The 17,506-nt window shown below is 40.7% G+C and overlaps 1 pseudogene; it reads right to left on the bottom strand.

Moving 5' to 3' along the window:
* Positions 1-14,039: 14,039 nt before the first annotated feature.
* LOC147885205 (geranylgeranyl pyrophosphate synthase, chloroplastic pseudogene) lies at positions 14,040-15,568 on the bottom strand (annotated as a pseudogene).
* Positions 15,569-17,506: the final 1,938 nt, after the last annotated feature.

Raw genomic sequence — 17,506 nt, 5'->3', positions numbered from 1 at the left:
AGATCATCTAGAGTGTCTAGACCGCCTGATAGGTTTGTTCCAGGGGTAGACTATGTGATGCTTACTGATTGCGGGGAGCCTTCTTGCTACAGAGAAGCTATGATGCGTGAGGATCAACGCAAGTGGGAGTATGCTATGCAATCAGAGATGAGTTCACTTATGAAGAATAAGACTTGGGACTTGGTTTCTTTACCACATGGAAAGAAAGCATTGCCATGTAAATGGGTCTACAAAATGAAGGTCACAGGTGATGATGTGCCTAGGTACAAGGCCCGTTTGGTTGCTAAAGGGTTCAAGCAAGAGAAGGGTGTGGACTTTGATGAGATATTCTCTCCGGTTATGAAGATGACCACACTTAGATGCATGCTTGGACTAGTGGCAGCAGAGGATATGGAGCTTATGCAGATGGATGTCAAGACAGCTTTCTTGCATGGGGATTTGCATGAGGAAATTTACATGGTGCAACCGGAAGGCTTTGAAGAAAAGGGCAAAGAGCATTTAGTTTGCAAGCTAAAGAAGAGTCTCTATGGTCTTAAGAAAGCACCTAGAGAATGGTATCAGAAGTTTGATGCTTTCATTCAGTCCCAGGGTTTTAGAAGGAGTGAAATTGATCACTACCTCTACACTAAAAGGGCTAAGGATAATAGCCTGATAATCTTGGCACTATACGTGGATGATATGCTATTGGCTAGCAAGAATACTTATGAGCTAGATGCATTAAAGGACAAGTTGCATGAGGCCTTTGATATGAAGGATTTGGGACTTGCATGTCATATTCTTGGTATGCGCATCACGCGTGATCGGAGTAGGAAACTCCTTTGGCTTTCACAAAAAGAGTATGTTACAAAAGTATTGCAGCGTTTCAATATGGAGGGGGGGAAGGCAGTGAGTACTCCATTGCCTCCATATGTGAAACTGAGTCATACAGATAGTCCCAAATTAGATGAGGAAAGGGCCATGATGGCCAAGGTTCCTTATGCATCAGCAGTTGGGAGTCTTATGTATGCTATGATAGCTACTAGACCAGACATTGCATTTGCAGTGGGAGTTGTTAGCCGGTATATGGCTAATCCAGGAAAGAGGCATTGGGAGGCACTTAAGTGCATCATGAGGTACATGAAGGGTACCAAGGAGATGTGCATCTGCTTTGGTAAAGGAGACATGCGTGTACTTGGGTACACAGATTCAGACTATGCAGGGCATGTGGATAGTAGGAGATCCACTTCTGGTTATGTGCTCACCTTTGCAGGTGGTGTAGTGTCAGGGATGTCTCGTGCACAGAAGTGCGTTGCTTTGTCTACCACAGAGGCTGAGTTGCAGATCTGCATAAGGTATGCTCAAGAAATCATAGTCCCACGGTAATGAGCGCTACTGAAAATAGAACCTGAGATGCCTCAAAACATGGGCGCCATTGCATAATCGGACTCAACAAGAAAATCTGCAAATATCTCTCTTCTGCCAGAACTCCAAAATCCCAACCGATGAGTGAGAAATGGGAGTCAACACTTATCCACTGCCATGTGGCATAAATCTAAGGTTTCAAAACCTTAGTATGAAAAATGCATAACAGAGAGACGAAATCGAATACACAGAGATTTATAACTCTGAAAATCCTCCACCAAATCGTGCAAGAACTGACAGGTAGGGGTTTTTGGGCGTCCGGAACGCAATGGGACAGACGGTTTTGGAAACCGTGGTCTCAATCACTGGGTCCAACACACGGACTGAAAAAACGTTTTTGGAAACAGAGCTATCTGTAAACTCCACCGGAGTGTGAATGATGAGCAACATAGAAGTTTTAGGACCTCTTGAGTCCACCGGAACTGACAGATCTGCAAATGGTTGCTCCAAACTTGAGTTCCAACACCCGGGCAAAAAACGCAGGAATTGACACAGTGAGTCAGAAATCCACTGAAATGATCTCAGATTCAAGAATGAAGGTGTTTCCAAGCTCCTGAAGTAATGTGGACACCAAAAGCAAGCAATAGTTGCCTCCACAAGTCAATACGGAGTCTCTGTCATCGAACGGAACAGGGAAAAGCTCAAAAAACGACTTTTTCTTTGAAAGCTCTTAACAGGCTCTCAAAACCACTTCGTAAAGCCAAAGTGACTTTTCCAAAGGTTCCTCCAAGGTCTCTGCTCACGCGGATGCAAGTAAAGTCACTCACAGCTTCCCACAAAGCTTCTCCTTCCTCCCACAGAGCTGCTGAGCTTCAAGCATTCACGCACGCTCAGCTAGATCACTCGGGCTCTGATACCAGTTGAGAGTGCTCTCAACGGAAGCAAGAACGGAAGAAGGAGAGAGAGAGACAGAGAGCCACACAAGTTTGGTGGGTGCAGGACCACACTAATCTTCTTTTTCATTCATTTATATGTGTGTTTGAGTATTGTACATAACCGGGGTTAAGGCACAGTGACCTTTAACCCCCACAATATCAACACTTGTGCAATCAATCACGCAATGGTTTCCACTTGTGTATTCGATCACCAAAGCTATTGATACTAGAAATGTATGGGATTCAAGTGGACCCTAGTAGCAAGTTTAATTGATTGCACAAGAGGTTTCTTGTCAATGGTGTTTAGAGGTGAATCCCTACTTATATCAACGTTTTCGATTAACTCTAAGATGCCCATGTACTTATGCTAAAGAAGATGCTCAAGAAAAGATGCCCATGTATTTATGTCCATGCTCAAGAAAGGATGCCCAAGGAGCCTCCAATCAACTCAATTTAGTTGTGATTTGACCCTCCACACATAGATGTAGTCAAGCATGACTACAAAGAAGTCAAATATGATAAAAACTCAATCCTGTATTTCTTTTACAAAGTTCAACATATGGACTTTTTCATAAACATACAATGGTTCAATTTGGTAGACATTGATAGTTGAGAAATAACCACCTATTTGCCTATCAAAATTTATAAAAAGGGTTCTATCTATATAGGGAAAACCTAACATCCCCATTCTCCATCTAGTCTTCATTTGTGGAATTTTTGCAATTTTACCCTTGGGCCACAAACATGGGAAGACTTGTGAGAGGGATGGAGCATCCATGAGAAGGTTTGAGTATAGGTCTCTATAGGAGAGTATAATCCTTATTTGCTATACTTCAATGACATTTTAATATAATACCAAGAATAGGAAACGATTTCTATCTTCCTCTTTGATGAACACTTCTCTCAAGTTGAACTTGTGATTTTATGATTATTAGTGAGACATGTATCATAGATATTTTATGTTAGGAAATGTAGTTGTGCTTTTATTTTTGTTAGTGAGAACATGTATTATAGATATTTTATATTGTGGATGTCATGTTGGTATCATCACCAAGATTTTGGAAGAACCCCATTTTTTGTATTTGAATGATGGACCGAACTAGGCGTGGAGGTAAAAAGCAAGACAATCTGTACCTTCTCTATAGTAGGTTCACTAGCTATTCCCTCAATCCAATTCTCCATCACACCTTTACATGGACTAGCTTGAAAATGGTGTCTCAATATTACATGGTCAAGGACCATTCATAGGTTTGTGCTCTCAGTATGTGGTTGTGTTGAGGTCAAGGAATCACACGATCCATGGGAATCTTAGACTCCATGATAATGGACCAAAGGAGTGAAATCACCATATTCAATGCATTTAATTCTATGATTCCATAACACAAGTGACCGAGTGGGGATTATTGATGTAACAAATGTAAAATAAAGATAATATTATACATTCAAGAGCAAATATCAACAGTTGAAATAACAGAATAAGATAAAATGTTCTGTGAAAAAGAGAGAATCAAGAATAATTATATCGATTGGCTTGTGAAGCTCAAACAAAACATGATAACTAAAACTTCAAGACAAAGTAGAACGAAACGCGAGGATAATGAAGAAAAATATGGACTAGATAGAGTAGCCCACTTCCATGCAAAACTGACATGATCGCAATGCCAATCTAAAATACACATGCAAATTTGGATATAGAGACTAGAGCACAAGATTGCCATTGAGTCATGATTTTAACGTCAAGCTAACTTTGTAGAAAGAATCTTTATCAAATTTAGTTTATTGGAAAAAGGTCAACCACCAATCTCCAAAAAAGAGTCAACTAGGTAAAGAGCCACAATAGAACAAGAAGGACAAGACTAATTATGTTAGATGACTAGATTAGTAGGTATCGCAAAGGCTACATCTAAATTTACCATGATTAAGGGCACGTAAAGATGGGCACATAAAGAGTATTGTCCATAATGCTAGGGGACTTTTTTAGAAGAGGCCACCACAAACATACACAAAATAGAATGTCATATTTCTTCAATTGTTGGTCCAATTTCTTAGAATCACAATATTGAGGAGATAATAGATAGGGTGGCCTAAACTTATCAAGAATATGGATCATTTCATTACAAAACCAAAAGAACCAAAAGAAGAAGTTATGGATTCAAGCCCATTAATTTCCAAAGATTAATCATGTAGATGGTCAATCAATTCAATCCCTTCAATTCTCAAAGATGACATTATTTAATGTGAAATTATTCATGTAGCTTGATAGAGGAAACATCCAAGACTTGAAGTTAAAGAGCTAATAGCTTTAGCAAATTTGGAGTTGCTTTCTTGACTCATAATGGACCTTGTCTCCACCTTTAACACATTGTTTCATATGGCAATTCATGAGCTTTGAAACTAGAGATTGGTACTTTTTAATGGTATGCATAGTGTTATGACATTTGTGCTTATTCCTTTGATGTTCAAGCATGTTATGCTCACATGAGTAGAGGTTTCAACTCAAAAGTGGCCACATAAAGACACCCCACTCCATGTCAAGCATGTTATGCTTGTTCCTTTGACGTTTAAGCGTGTTATGCTCACATAAATAGAGGTTTCAACTCAAAAGTGGCCACATAAGGACATGGCACTCGATGTATAAAGAGAGATTTAAATAACGAATACATTAATAATATTATATGAGATTCATAATTATGGAAGAAGTTTTTTGAAGACTATCCTATTTGCAAGAAGTACATACTATATCAATCTTATGTATCCATGGATTGGGAACATATCTTGTAGCCACCATTAACTCTTAAAAAGAGTTCTAAAAAATTGGATTACCAATGTCAAACCATAAAGTGATCTCCTGAGCATGAAATCCTACCTTTTGAATTTTGACTCTACCAATTTTGCCCATTTCATGTCAAGAATAAGTGTGTTGTTTGAGAAAACTTTGATTACCAATGTCAAACCATAAAGTGATCTCCTGAGCATGAAATCCTACCTTTGGAATTTTGACTCTACCAATTTTGTCCATTTCATGTCAAGAATAAGTCTATTTTTTGAGAAAAAATTGATTACCAATGTCAAACCATAAAGTGATCTCCTGAGAATGAAATCCTACCTTTTGAATTTTGACTCTACCAATTTTTTCCATTTCATGTCAAGAATAACTCTATTGTTTGAGATTTCATTTCACTTTTGTAAGGGCACCAGATAGTTAATAAGCTATGAAAATTCTTGTTTCCAATGCCTTGTAATATAAAACTGGGGTATTGGAAAGGCTAAACACAATAATCAAGAGTCTTTAAAGAAACTCAAAGTCCTTAAGGCAACAGTTTCTATGAAATACATTTTGAAGACAAATAGTAATCCCAAAGGGAAGCAATTCAAAAGCATGTGGCAGATGGCATTACTTGGAAATTAGCAAATCCTTTTCCTATAATTGATCTCTCGCATGCTTGTAATATAACAATAATAATTAGACAAGGACAGAGTACAATCTACCAAATCGTGAGAGATGTCTTGACGACCAAAGGATATTTTTGGTATTTATTACCCAATCCACAAACATGAGAATAAAGGTAATTGTCTTTCTCTTCCCCTTGCTATAGTAACGCTATTTTCTTTATAACTTTGAATGTTGATCATAGTATTCTAGAAAAAACACCTCATAAAATGAATTGATTATAACAACAATTGAAGAGAGCACATCAAAAGTTGTGCTAAAAACAAATTTTTACAAAATGGAAAGGGGAGGAAAAGTCTTCAAGCTACATGGAACAAACTAAAAATAGGAGGAACAATAGCTACGTGAGAGCGTAATGTATACTTGGATTTGGAGGAGTACAAAAAGAAATGGTGAAATTTATTAAGTTTCTACCAGAGGTAACACATGTCCATAGGAGTTTTTTTTTTCTTTCAACATTTTTTGTGTTAGAAACTTATGTTCCTTTGTGATGATTTGTCCAATGCATTTGAAAAATGATACTTCTTATCAAGATAGATGAGAAAAAAGTAATATAAGGCCAAAAGTTTGAAACGGTTTGCATTATTCTTATGTACATCTTATATATGTGGTTCTCCAATTTGATGAATATAATTTAGAATGTTTTAATGCTCAATCAAAGAATGATACTAGGTGGCTTATAGCATTTTAGATTCCAAAGAAAGATTACAGTGTCCTCAAATGGGTATTTTCATATTGCAAGATATCCACTATCATGAAACATGAGATTCAAGGACACTATTATTTATGCAAAATGTTGGATGATTCTCCTTTGAATATATTTAGCAATAGAATTAAAGAGAATAAAGTCCTTTATGGCTATTAGCATGGTCCATATACTCACACCTTGTTGCCATGATTCTACTTGGTGGAGAAAGAGAGTAAACATTGACACAACTAATTTTTTTTTAAAAAGTTCTACATTGTAACAACATTGCACTATCAAGAGACATTGATGACACAAAATTTTGGAATTCCATACTTTCGATTCCAATGACAAATATGCATTTTTTCACAATCTAGGTGGAGATGAGAATTATGAGACAAGCTCTTTCATTTGCCTGTTTGCTATGCATATGAGATGTGCAAGGTGAAATTGAAGGTAAGCACCATGGATTAGAGTCATTACTTCATCTTAGCTAATATAGCAAGAAGGCACAACTTGGTCGAAAAAGGAGTCACAATTATTAGAGAAGGCAATAAGCGAGACAAGGGTGAAGTCACAATCTTTCCACATTGCAATGAGAGAATGATTTTTTCAAACAAGGAGTGTCCTCTCTCTCTCTCTCTCTCTCTCTCTCTCTCTCTCTCTCTCTCTCTCTCTCTCTCCATATAGACTTCATGTCTCTAGCAACAAATAAGATACATTTCCTTTCATGTTCCATCATTTTGTACGAGACATTACATTTGAAATTTTGAGTGTTTATTTTTACATCTTTGTTCCTTTTTATATCCCACAGCCCATTTGCTCCTATTAGGAGCAACGTGATGATAGAGCAACAGTGCGAGAAGCAGAATGCATAAAATACACGACACCAAAAGTGCACAAAATGGAAGAGAAAGAGAGACGTTGATATACGTAGTTCACCTAGTGTGGGCTACGTCCATGGAGAAATAGTCAGCTCTACGTTTTTCTTATGTAGCCAGCGACAGAAGATACAAGATACAAGCAATACATCCATTGCTCTCATGCTACACCCTTATTTTACAATTTTGACCACACAACCCATGCACCAATTTTCGTGTATTTTTGGCTTCAGAAGCACTACCCTCAAACCCCCACTAAGGGGATGTAAACAATTGTTTAAAATGCTCCTGATGAAAGTAGTAGGGGGGCGTTGCCCCACCTACACCCCCCTTCATAGAGTGGGTATGAACATGCTTGGGTCCAAAGCACTTCTACTAAAAGCAACCTCTGAAAAAAGGATCAAGCTCCACATACAACAATCTCCCACTTGGAGACTGAGCATCGTAACTCCATCTTTATTGCTCCTCATTCTTGAAGACCGATTGAAATTGAGCATCAACTTCTCCCTTGTTACCACCTTAGTTAACATTTCTGCTGGCTAGCTAGTGTGTATCTTTTCTAGCTTCAACTATCCATCCTCCAAAACATATCGGATGAAATGATATCTCAGATGTATATCTTTGGTTCTTAAATGGAAGGATGAATTCTTTGCAAGGTGAATTGCACTCTGGCTATCACTATACAAGCTACAATTTTCTTGCTTCTTCCCAGGTTCATCCATAAACCTCTGCAACCAAATCATCTCTTTACTAGCCTCTGTAACTACAATGTATTCTACTTCTATTGTAGAATATCTGGTAGTGAGGTGGCCTACTACCACAAGGCATGAACTTGACCTCAAACCTATTTAAATCTACTAGTAGGGGACCTGAGTCTTGCTCTACAGCACAACATGCAAAAGCTCTTGCTCGAGTTGCACATTAGGATTCAAGTGTTTCAAAAACCTCAACAACACAAAGGCAAAATTTTAGAAAATCTGGGGCACAATAGATGAGGAGTGATTAACAATCATTAGACTTGATGCAGATCCAAGGAAGCAGTAAAGAGAGAGGCAAGGCATTTACCTAAGATATCCTAGGGCCATTTATGTGGGCCAGACCATTTACCTAAGATATCCTAGGGCCATTTATGTGACAAGGCATTCACCTAAGAGATCCTAGGTCCATTTATGTGGAGCAAACCACCTCTTCACCCTTCTCTGTTGTGTTCCTGGGAGCAGAGGCTTATACTAATCTATGAGGAGAAATCAATTTTAGGGGAGGCTAAGAGAAAATGCAAGGTTGTGATGGGAAGGAAGCCATGGATGCCCATGAAGCAGTTCTTGGTAGAGGGATTCCTAGCTCTCCCCAAAACCTTGGCTTCAATCATGCCATTTGTTTGTTTTTTTGAATTCAAACTTTATGAAGGTGACACATGTAGAGAGAGAGTTGAGTTCTAGAGAGAGAACAATACTAATTATATATACTATAGATATAGATATCGATATGCCCCTTAGCTATCTGCCATGTGGCCTAGGTTTGAAGAGAGGGATGAAGCTTTGGTCTAGAGATGTATAGGGAGCTTCGTGTGTAATGTTGATTGTACAATAAGATGGAGAAGAGGACTTCATTAAATACTTTTATATACTTGCTTGGAGTAATAAGTTGTCTATAGATGCACATCTCTTATCTACTTTGTCTTTGTATTTGCTACATGCTCTTGTAGTACATTGTGTGGTCAAGAAGTTGAGTCACATGTTGCCTTTTTTATCATTTGTGTCGTGTGATCGTTGCCTTGTAGTGTATGCTTCTTGTGGCAATTGTCATTTGAATTTTTTTTTTGCATCGCTTGTTGAGGATCCATCTCAACATCATGTTACCATATGTGCATAGCACTAACACAAAAGAGTGCTCAAAGCTGCAAGGGTTGGAAACCCTAACCCTAAAGGGGTTTGTATATGTTCATTTTTTTAAGGTAATACTTGTGTATACTTAGTCCTTTGTGTGGTGCTCTCTAGTTGTGCCCTCCCTCCTCATCTCGACTCTTCTCCTCTCCTCTCTCCATATTTTTTCATGGTATTTGAGCATGGTTCTGCCTTCTGCTGAGGCATCATCCTTGTGTGAGAGTGTGAGAGATTGATTGAGAGATTAAGAGTTGTTCATTTCATTCTTCTCTTTCATGAGAGAAAATTGTTCATTCCAAAAAAAATCTGTCCATACTTTTCTGTTCATTTCGATTGTTAATGTGTGAGAAATAGAGAGAGAGACCTTGATTGTTCCTTAATTTATTGAGAGAGATTTGTTTTTTATGAGAGAGACATTTGAAAGAGGATGAGAGATATAGATCTCTACACTATTGGAGTAGAAAGAGAGCTCAATGGTTGTCGACAAAAAGAGAGAGAGAGAGAGAGCATTCTGTATCGCTATGAGAGGGAGAGAGCCTAAAGTTCCTGGTAGTGGACCTCAACTCCTCTGACTCCTACTATATAGTAGTAACTCCAAAGGCAAGCAAAATGCTAGCCACAACCACAACTACTATCCACATGACACACGTGGCGAGCATCAACAAATATAGAGGCTCGACATGCACACCCAGCAACACCCAAAGCTTCAACAAGCAGAGCAGCTCAATGGCGAGCAACAAGGCATCTACCAAGATGAACCGTCTACTCCAATAGCAAGCACCTAACCAAGACAACTAGAATCAACTCTTCAATGAAAGCCAAGATGCCCCCTACAAGCTCCCAAAAATGACCATCGACTCATAGCAAGCAATCAACCTGCAAGCCAAGCTACTCTACAAGCGACTAGAGCGCAATGGTAGACTAAGCGACCCTCATCAAACAAGTGGCACAATGCAGTCTATGCCAAGCAATGACAACCTTTGTAGAAACACCTTTGCCTCGAGCTCATCAATGGCTTCATCAACGAGCTCCACAAGCTCCAACCTCCAATGAGCAACAAACAGAGCAAACTACAGGTGACTCTACGATCCAAAGCAACAGTGCACACAATGGCCCTCCAACAAACGGTCGACCATCAAGGTATCTAAAGTGGCCACACAAGCAGTTTAATAGAGCAACAGACAACTTTCCATTAATGAAATCTACAAGATTTCATCAAATCTTATCTCCTTTGGTCACCTCACCTTACACCACATAGCAAGGTTGATGCACACTCTGCCATGTGGTAGCCTTATCGTCATCACTTCTATCTTCAACTAGGTCTACTCAAAATCAGACACGTGGACAATGCCACATAGGCCTATCTGCTACCTCATCGGTCAAAGTCAACTTGCAACATCATCACATCCAATTGCCACATCCGCTGCTACTACCACCACATCACTCATACCACATTAGCAACATTGCCACATCAGCACTACCACCTTAGCTACAACATCATCAACCCCATCATGGTACCACATCACCAATGCCACATCATGATGACACCACATCGACCTGTCACGTTTGTTGCCTGCACAATGCTACAAATGAGATGACTTGTAGTCAAACCCCAAGGAACATGTGCCTAGTGCAAAAGAAAGGGAACAAGAGCCCCAATCTACAAAGGTCAAAGTGCCAATACAATGGGCAAAGTAGGCCCAAATACTATGTAGAACATAATTGCACAACAAGTGCTGTAAATGCTAAGGTTTCTCCTACAAAAAGTCAACCGTGGGTTCTTACTGAAGCAAAAAAGTCTTGCAAGAAACGGAATTCTTGCAATTAAAAAGATCTTAAATAATGAAACTTCTATGTGTTCTAGTATGAATAGCTTTGGTGATCTAATGCACAATAATGGTGGAAATATACAACTTTGCCATGGGTTTCATGAAATAAAATTTCCTATTTTCCTTTTCCTTGCAATACCTCACCTATTTTCTTCTCGTCATCTTTTTGCAATAACTCTCATTCCATACTCTTGGAGATTTTCAATCTACATTTATCAAAGGTTTAGGGCCATAAAATAGGAGACTCATGAAACAAGCTATCCTTGTGCCATAGCCCTTTCGACTGCATAGAAGCCTGGCATGCAAGCCTCCTCCATAAACTTCTCTACGTTTCTATACTCACATCATTATCACCTCCTTTGATTCACACGGTGACACTCAACTCAAAAACCTTGGGATCTCTAGTTTTCTTGGTGCTCGACTTTGCAGACCTTCCCGTCCTCCTCTTCCTCCTGAAACACAGAAATACGTCAATACCAAACCTCAATAGCAACCTCTGAAATATCATATGCTTTACTTACTCTCGAGTCACGACTCCATCACCCGCAGCAACCTGTGCTTCCATCTTCCTAAATAGCCACTCTTTATCGCCATCCTTCTCCTTGCCTACAATATGATTTCTTCACAAGGCCCTTCAAGCGCCTCGACGTACCCTCCAGACCCTTCCACATAGTCAAACACATGGCGTAGCATGCAACCGTCCCCTTCCCCCCCCCTCCCGCCCCCCCTCCAAACAACAACTACTAATTAATTAATGCGTGTTTTTACCAATTGGGGGGTTCTATTTGGGATAGGACGATATATTTGAAAGCTCTTATGGACATCAAAGTGACTTTAATATCATATGAGAAGGTTTTGGCAATGTCAGTCGGATGCATGGGGGATGGCCTCAATAGGAACTGTAAAAGAAACCTTACAATTTAGCATTGGGTGAACAAAGTTGTCTACTCTTCAATACCATATTTGGGATATTCATACATGAGCTAGAAAACGAGCTAGGGAGATGAGGAGGTGTTGTCCAAATATTCTTGCTCTATTGTTGCATGTCGACGATGTGGTGTTCTCCGCAAAGAATAAGTTTAATCTCCAAAGACACATGAATGCTTTGAGTGATCATAAACAAGACCAAATTAATGATCATAAATATCTGAAAAGAGGAGGGGGCCTATCTTTTTCAAAAGGGGAATTAAATAACAATTTTGAGACTTAAACTCAAAAAGAGAGGAGATTATGAGCAGGACAAAAGAAAAATTTCAAGATGCAAAATAAATACATCCACATATGGAATTGGAAAATGATATCCCTACCTTTGAACAACAAATAGTTTCTTATGGATATGTAATCCATGTTGAGTGATGCTGTGGCACAACTATTTAGACCTATTAATTAATTACTATTCCCCTCCCTTCTTGTTAATTCACCTTAATTAACCTAAGATCTCTATGTTAATACTCGAACTTCCTTGCAACTCCACTATCCCTGCAACTCCCTTCACCTCCCTTGCTGCCCTCTCCCTCCACCGCCTCCCTCCACCTTCCTTCGCTTATCCCTCCTCCCCCTCACAATCCCCTTCAATGCCTTCACTTTACCCCCTCCTTTTATACTAAGTGGCAAAAGCTTCTGGATGCGGAGGCTTCGAGAAGAACCCACCTACGTCCCCCCCCTACCTTAGGTGATTAATTAATCAATCACAATCGCACCTTGCATTAATCAACCTTTGCCCTCCCCTTGCATAAGAAACAATTATGCATGTATGGTAACCACCATTGCTTGGCTTATTAGTCCGAGAATTGCATGCTCCCACCAAGAATTCGTATCACCTTGGCAATTCTAAGGGTGGGAAGGGGAGCTAGCCAAAAAGGCATTCACCACCCCGACTGTCTAGCACCTCCCCCTATAATAGTTGCCCAAGGAGTTGGAAGAAAAGCATCCATGTCTAATCAGCAACTATAGTTACAGCCTATAGAACCCTTTTATAAGCTAGTCCATCTTCGCCATGTAGCTAGGTCGAGAAAGCTAGTCCTTAATCCACAAGTTAGCCAGTCTTTGACATGATCAGAGGAGCTGCTGCTATTAAGTTGAACAACAGAAGCCTAGCCCGCAAGCTAGCTAGTTATGAGTGATCTAGACAACTCCACGCACTATGAAATTACATATAAACACATACCAACTCAAGCTCTACTTAACGTTACTGATTTACTACGGCATACTCTAGTACCAGCTCAAGTTTTCCGAGCTAGTTATCAGTGATCTAGACGATTCCATGCCAGATGAAATTACATTTACATGCCTACAAATTCAAGCTCTACCTACTCCAAAAATTGTGTGTTCTACTGATTTATTATGGCAGGCTCTAGTACCAGCTCAAATTGTAACCAAGTTTTCCCAACCTGTTGCCCTCAATCAGCTCCTCATGGACATCAAACCATTTCTCAAATGCAGTGAAAAGTGACCAATGTTGCAAAGTCTCAACATTGATTACCTTGTGACGTTCAAACCTTACCATGTGAACACATTGGAACTAAATATTAAGTTCAAAAGCAGACCAATCCTCTCAACCAAGCATTATAGCATTCAATAGTAGCTAAACAAGCCATCCTTGTAAGTTGGTGCATTTATTAGTAGGCAAACTTAGGAGAGACTTCTGCTCTCACACATGAATACATATAGAAACATGCACACACAGGAACATACAAGACTTGGGAGACAAAGCGAAAAGATGGAACAATTACATTACACAATCCATACAACTAATGAAACAGAATTACTGACATAAGAATGTGGTGTAATGTTGCTGAAAAGCAAATATTAGCAGACTCTCCAACGCGAGACAAAGGATCCTCTGTAAAGGGCCAAGTCTCATCCTTACTACCTCCTTGTAGTGGATCTGGCTGGGAGTATGTGCATATGTGTGTGTGTGTGGGGGATTTCACCCCAAAAAATAGGAACTGGTACATGATATGCAGCAAACCTTTTACCTTCAGAAAACAAGAGAATATGATTTTTTGTAATCAATGAGCTCTTGCAAACAATGGAAAAAGAGTAAAATCGCCCAGCAAACGTTTCAGGCTCTTCAAACGTTACGACAAGTAAACACTAAGAGAACTAAAATGTTACACAGAATCCTTGCGTGTCAATTGAAACTGACCTCTCTCAGCAACACTATTGCTGAACTGCTGAAACCGACGGATGTGTGAGGAATATTTGAGCTTTCATAGACTCATGCAAGCTTATATCTATGCCCGAACAAGCATAGAGCAGGCAGATAAAAAGTAGAAGTAACTTATTCATACCTCTTAATGACGATTGTTTCACGCTTCGTTGCATCGTACACAATCATCCTTAGGAATTCTTAATCTCACTTTGCACCTATTTAGTTTTGCCTGGTTGCTATGTAGTCGGCAAGAGCTAGTAAAGGCAGTGCCTTCTCTTGGTTGAATCCAGCTAGCCTTTCCCTCGCGTTCTGGTTCAGATCGGCTGCAAATAGCCTCGCCTTTTCGAGACCCATTAGCTTGGGATACGTGGCCTTATCGGTTAACAGATCCTTGCCTGCCGTCTTTCCCAATTCCTCGGACGATTTTGTGACATCAAGAATGTCATCCACAACCTGAAACAAAAGACCTATGAAGCGGGCGTAGCTCCTCACCATTTCAATTTGATCATCTGAAGCGCCTCCAACAATCGCCCCTGACACCACAGAGCATTCCAACAGAATGGCCGTCTTGTGCAGATGGATATACTTCAGCACGTCCAAGTCCACAGAAGCATCTCCTTCGCTCTGAATATCCACAATTTGCCCTCCGACCATCCCCTTAGAGCCAATGGTTTTCCCAAGCTCAGCGATCACTCTTAGTACCCGTTCAGGAGCCACAGTTTTGGTTTCCTTCACTACGTGCTCGAAGGCAAGACTGAGGAGAGCGTCTCCAGCAAGGACAGCTGTATCTTCTCCAAACTCCTTGTGGTTCGTAGGCTTTCCCCTCCTCAGATTATCGTTGTCCATACAGGGAAGGTCGTCATGGATGAGGGACATAGTGTGAATCATCTCCATGGCACAAGCCGACGGCATTGCCACTTCTTCTGTGCCGCCCACGAGTTCGCAGGCGGCGATGCAAAGGATCGGCCGCACTCTCTTCCCTCCTGCGAGCAAAGAATATCTCATAGATTCATGGATTTTGGCGGGGTAGCAGATAGGAACGGCGTTATCCAGGGCAGAGTTGACGGCCATGGCCTTGGTGTGCATGTAGGCCTTGAAGTCGAAGGCGGAAGTAGAACTGTGTTCCGGAAGCGGGGCCTCCTCGGTTCGGACCTGGAAGCTGGGAGACTGATTCACGACGATGCGGAAGGGGGTGGTGCAAGGGCGGGCACTATGAAGGGTAGGAACGACGTAATGGTGGAAAGATTGGAGGCGAGTGTGGGTGGTGGGGAAGAAGCACAAGGATACCGGAAGAATGAAGACGGCGGCAGCTGAGCTTGGGATTGCCCACGCCATAGCTCCTCTCTCTCTCTCTCCCTCTCCTACGAGGGAGGGTCTCAGCCTTTTTAGTTGTGCTCGTGTTCAAATGCTCTTCTAACAAGTTGAGGTATCTTAGGGCCTTAGCACACGTCATCATTACTCCCATCCTACACCAACACCAAGTGGTCTAGCATGGATTTAGAACGGGAGTAGCCACTTTTTCTCCCATCCTCTACCATGGCCTCTAGACCCTCCCAGCAAGAATGGGTTCCCCTTTTTTAAAGGATTCAAAAACATGGAAGGATAACATGTGTCCTTGTCCCCACAAGGTCCCCACTGATAAGCTCTCGCATTTTGTATGAGCATCAGGTTTTTCGGTGTTATTGTTGATGAATGATTCGGAGTGATTTTGCGATATTGTGTGCGAGTGTAGTTGTATTTGTCCTTGGTGATTTGTACGTGTTAACAATGGCCAACTTATTGTTTGATCTTGTTAGGCAGGCAGCATAGTGCCATCAAACACAAAATCCAAGCTCTCCTTGAGCCACATGTCCCTCTATTTTTAGTTCTTCAACTAAATTCACTTTCGTGCCTACCTAAAAGGTAGTGCCTTTCTATAAGGTGCCTTTGCCTTTGCTTTTCAATCTCACATGCTTCATGCGATTGCGCAACGAGGCATTCGGTCCATTCTACATTATATGGGCATGTTTTCACCTAGAAATTACCGCTAATGACTATAGCAAATTTGCGATGGTGCGTCAAGATGCTAATGGCTTCCATGCGCCCAAGCAACACAAGGCTGCCTAAAGAACTGCTCAGCCAATAATGCAAGAGAGATAGACAATCTTGGAAAAAATCAACCCAAGAATGTCTCTTACTACATCAAGACCTTGAACTTGAAACAATGGACTCAAACAGTCGAGTTAAATGGTCAGTAGCATGAGAAAGTTTGGCTGGAGTGCCAGACAAACAAGGTTTTCTACCGATCTCTTATTTGATCTAAGCTTGCCTTTGGAATTTTTCTCAAGTGGACCATTTTGCATCGTTTGTCCTCCAAGCAAGAATCAGATCAGTGACTCGTCTGGAAAGAAGTCGACCTTGTTGGGAAACCAGAATCTGTGTAATCATTTAGGCTTACAGGTTATCATGTGTTGCATCTTCGCTCTGGAAATCAATAGCTTAGTCGTTATGGCCAGCACCGCATTGAATCTGATCCTTCTATGTAGGAAAAGGGCGATGCGTCCGATGTCTACCGATAAAAAGTAGAAGAGCTTCAAATAGAACTACTAGAGTGTGCAATGGAGCACGAAGTTCAGGTTCACTCTCTAATTAATTTAGCAATATTTACCTACTACTTGCAACACCCTGTAGCTTGCTTTTTGGATCGTTTGATTGACCTCTAAATTTTACTCAAGTGCAAAACCATGATTCACAGATTGTTGAAATGAAAATGAAGATGCTACAATTGAAAGCAAAAAAGAGGCAAAAGGATGGTGGCAATGAGTAGTCGACTACAGAGTATGCAAAGTCAGGATCAGAGGTAAGCCAAGTGTTAATAATGGACTACACAGCATCGACCATGTTACGAGTCCTCAAACCTCAAAGGCTTCTTCCATGCTAGTCCACCCAGCTACGAATTCCCTCTTTCTCTGGAGCCTCTTTCTTTTTTGGCTCCATCTAGAATCCTCCGTCCTAGCCCAGCACTTGCTACTTGGCCTCCAACTTTGGTGCCACATGTCCCACAAGGGACTCCTCTCTTTATAGCCCTCTCTAGGACTCCTATGCACCACCTCATAAATGCCTAGACCTAGGTGTGACCCTAGATCTAAGCTCTTTAGGCCCTATTAATGTAAGTGCTGCCAAGCCCTCTGGCTTCCCGCCTTATACCATGGTCACACGATATTATAGTTGACGTAACATTCCCTTCCCCTTAAGAAATGTTTACGTCCTCAAAAACAAAATTGGGAAACCTCCTCTGGAGATTGCTTACCCTTTCCCATGTTGAACTCTCTTTAGATCTATCTTTCCACTTAACCACACATTCTTTC

This window comes from Dipteris shenzhenensis, chromosome 26 (assembly GCF_047967505.1).
Source record: "Dipteris shenzhenensis isolate YYH24624 ecotype China chromosome 26, Dip_SZ_1.0, whole genome shotgun sequence".
In the NCBI taxonomy this organism is placed as follows: domain Eukaryota; kingdom Viridiplantae; phylum Streptophyta; class Polypodiopsida; order Gleicheniales; family Dipteridaceae; genus Dipteris; species Dipteris shenzhenensis.
Note: the sequence above shows the minus strand (reverse complement) of the source record. Positions and strands in the feature narration are given on the sequence as shown.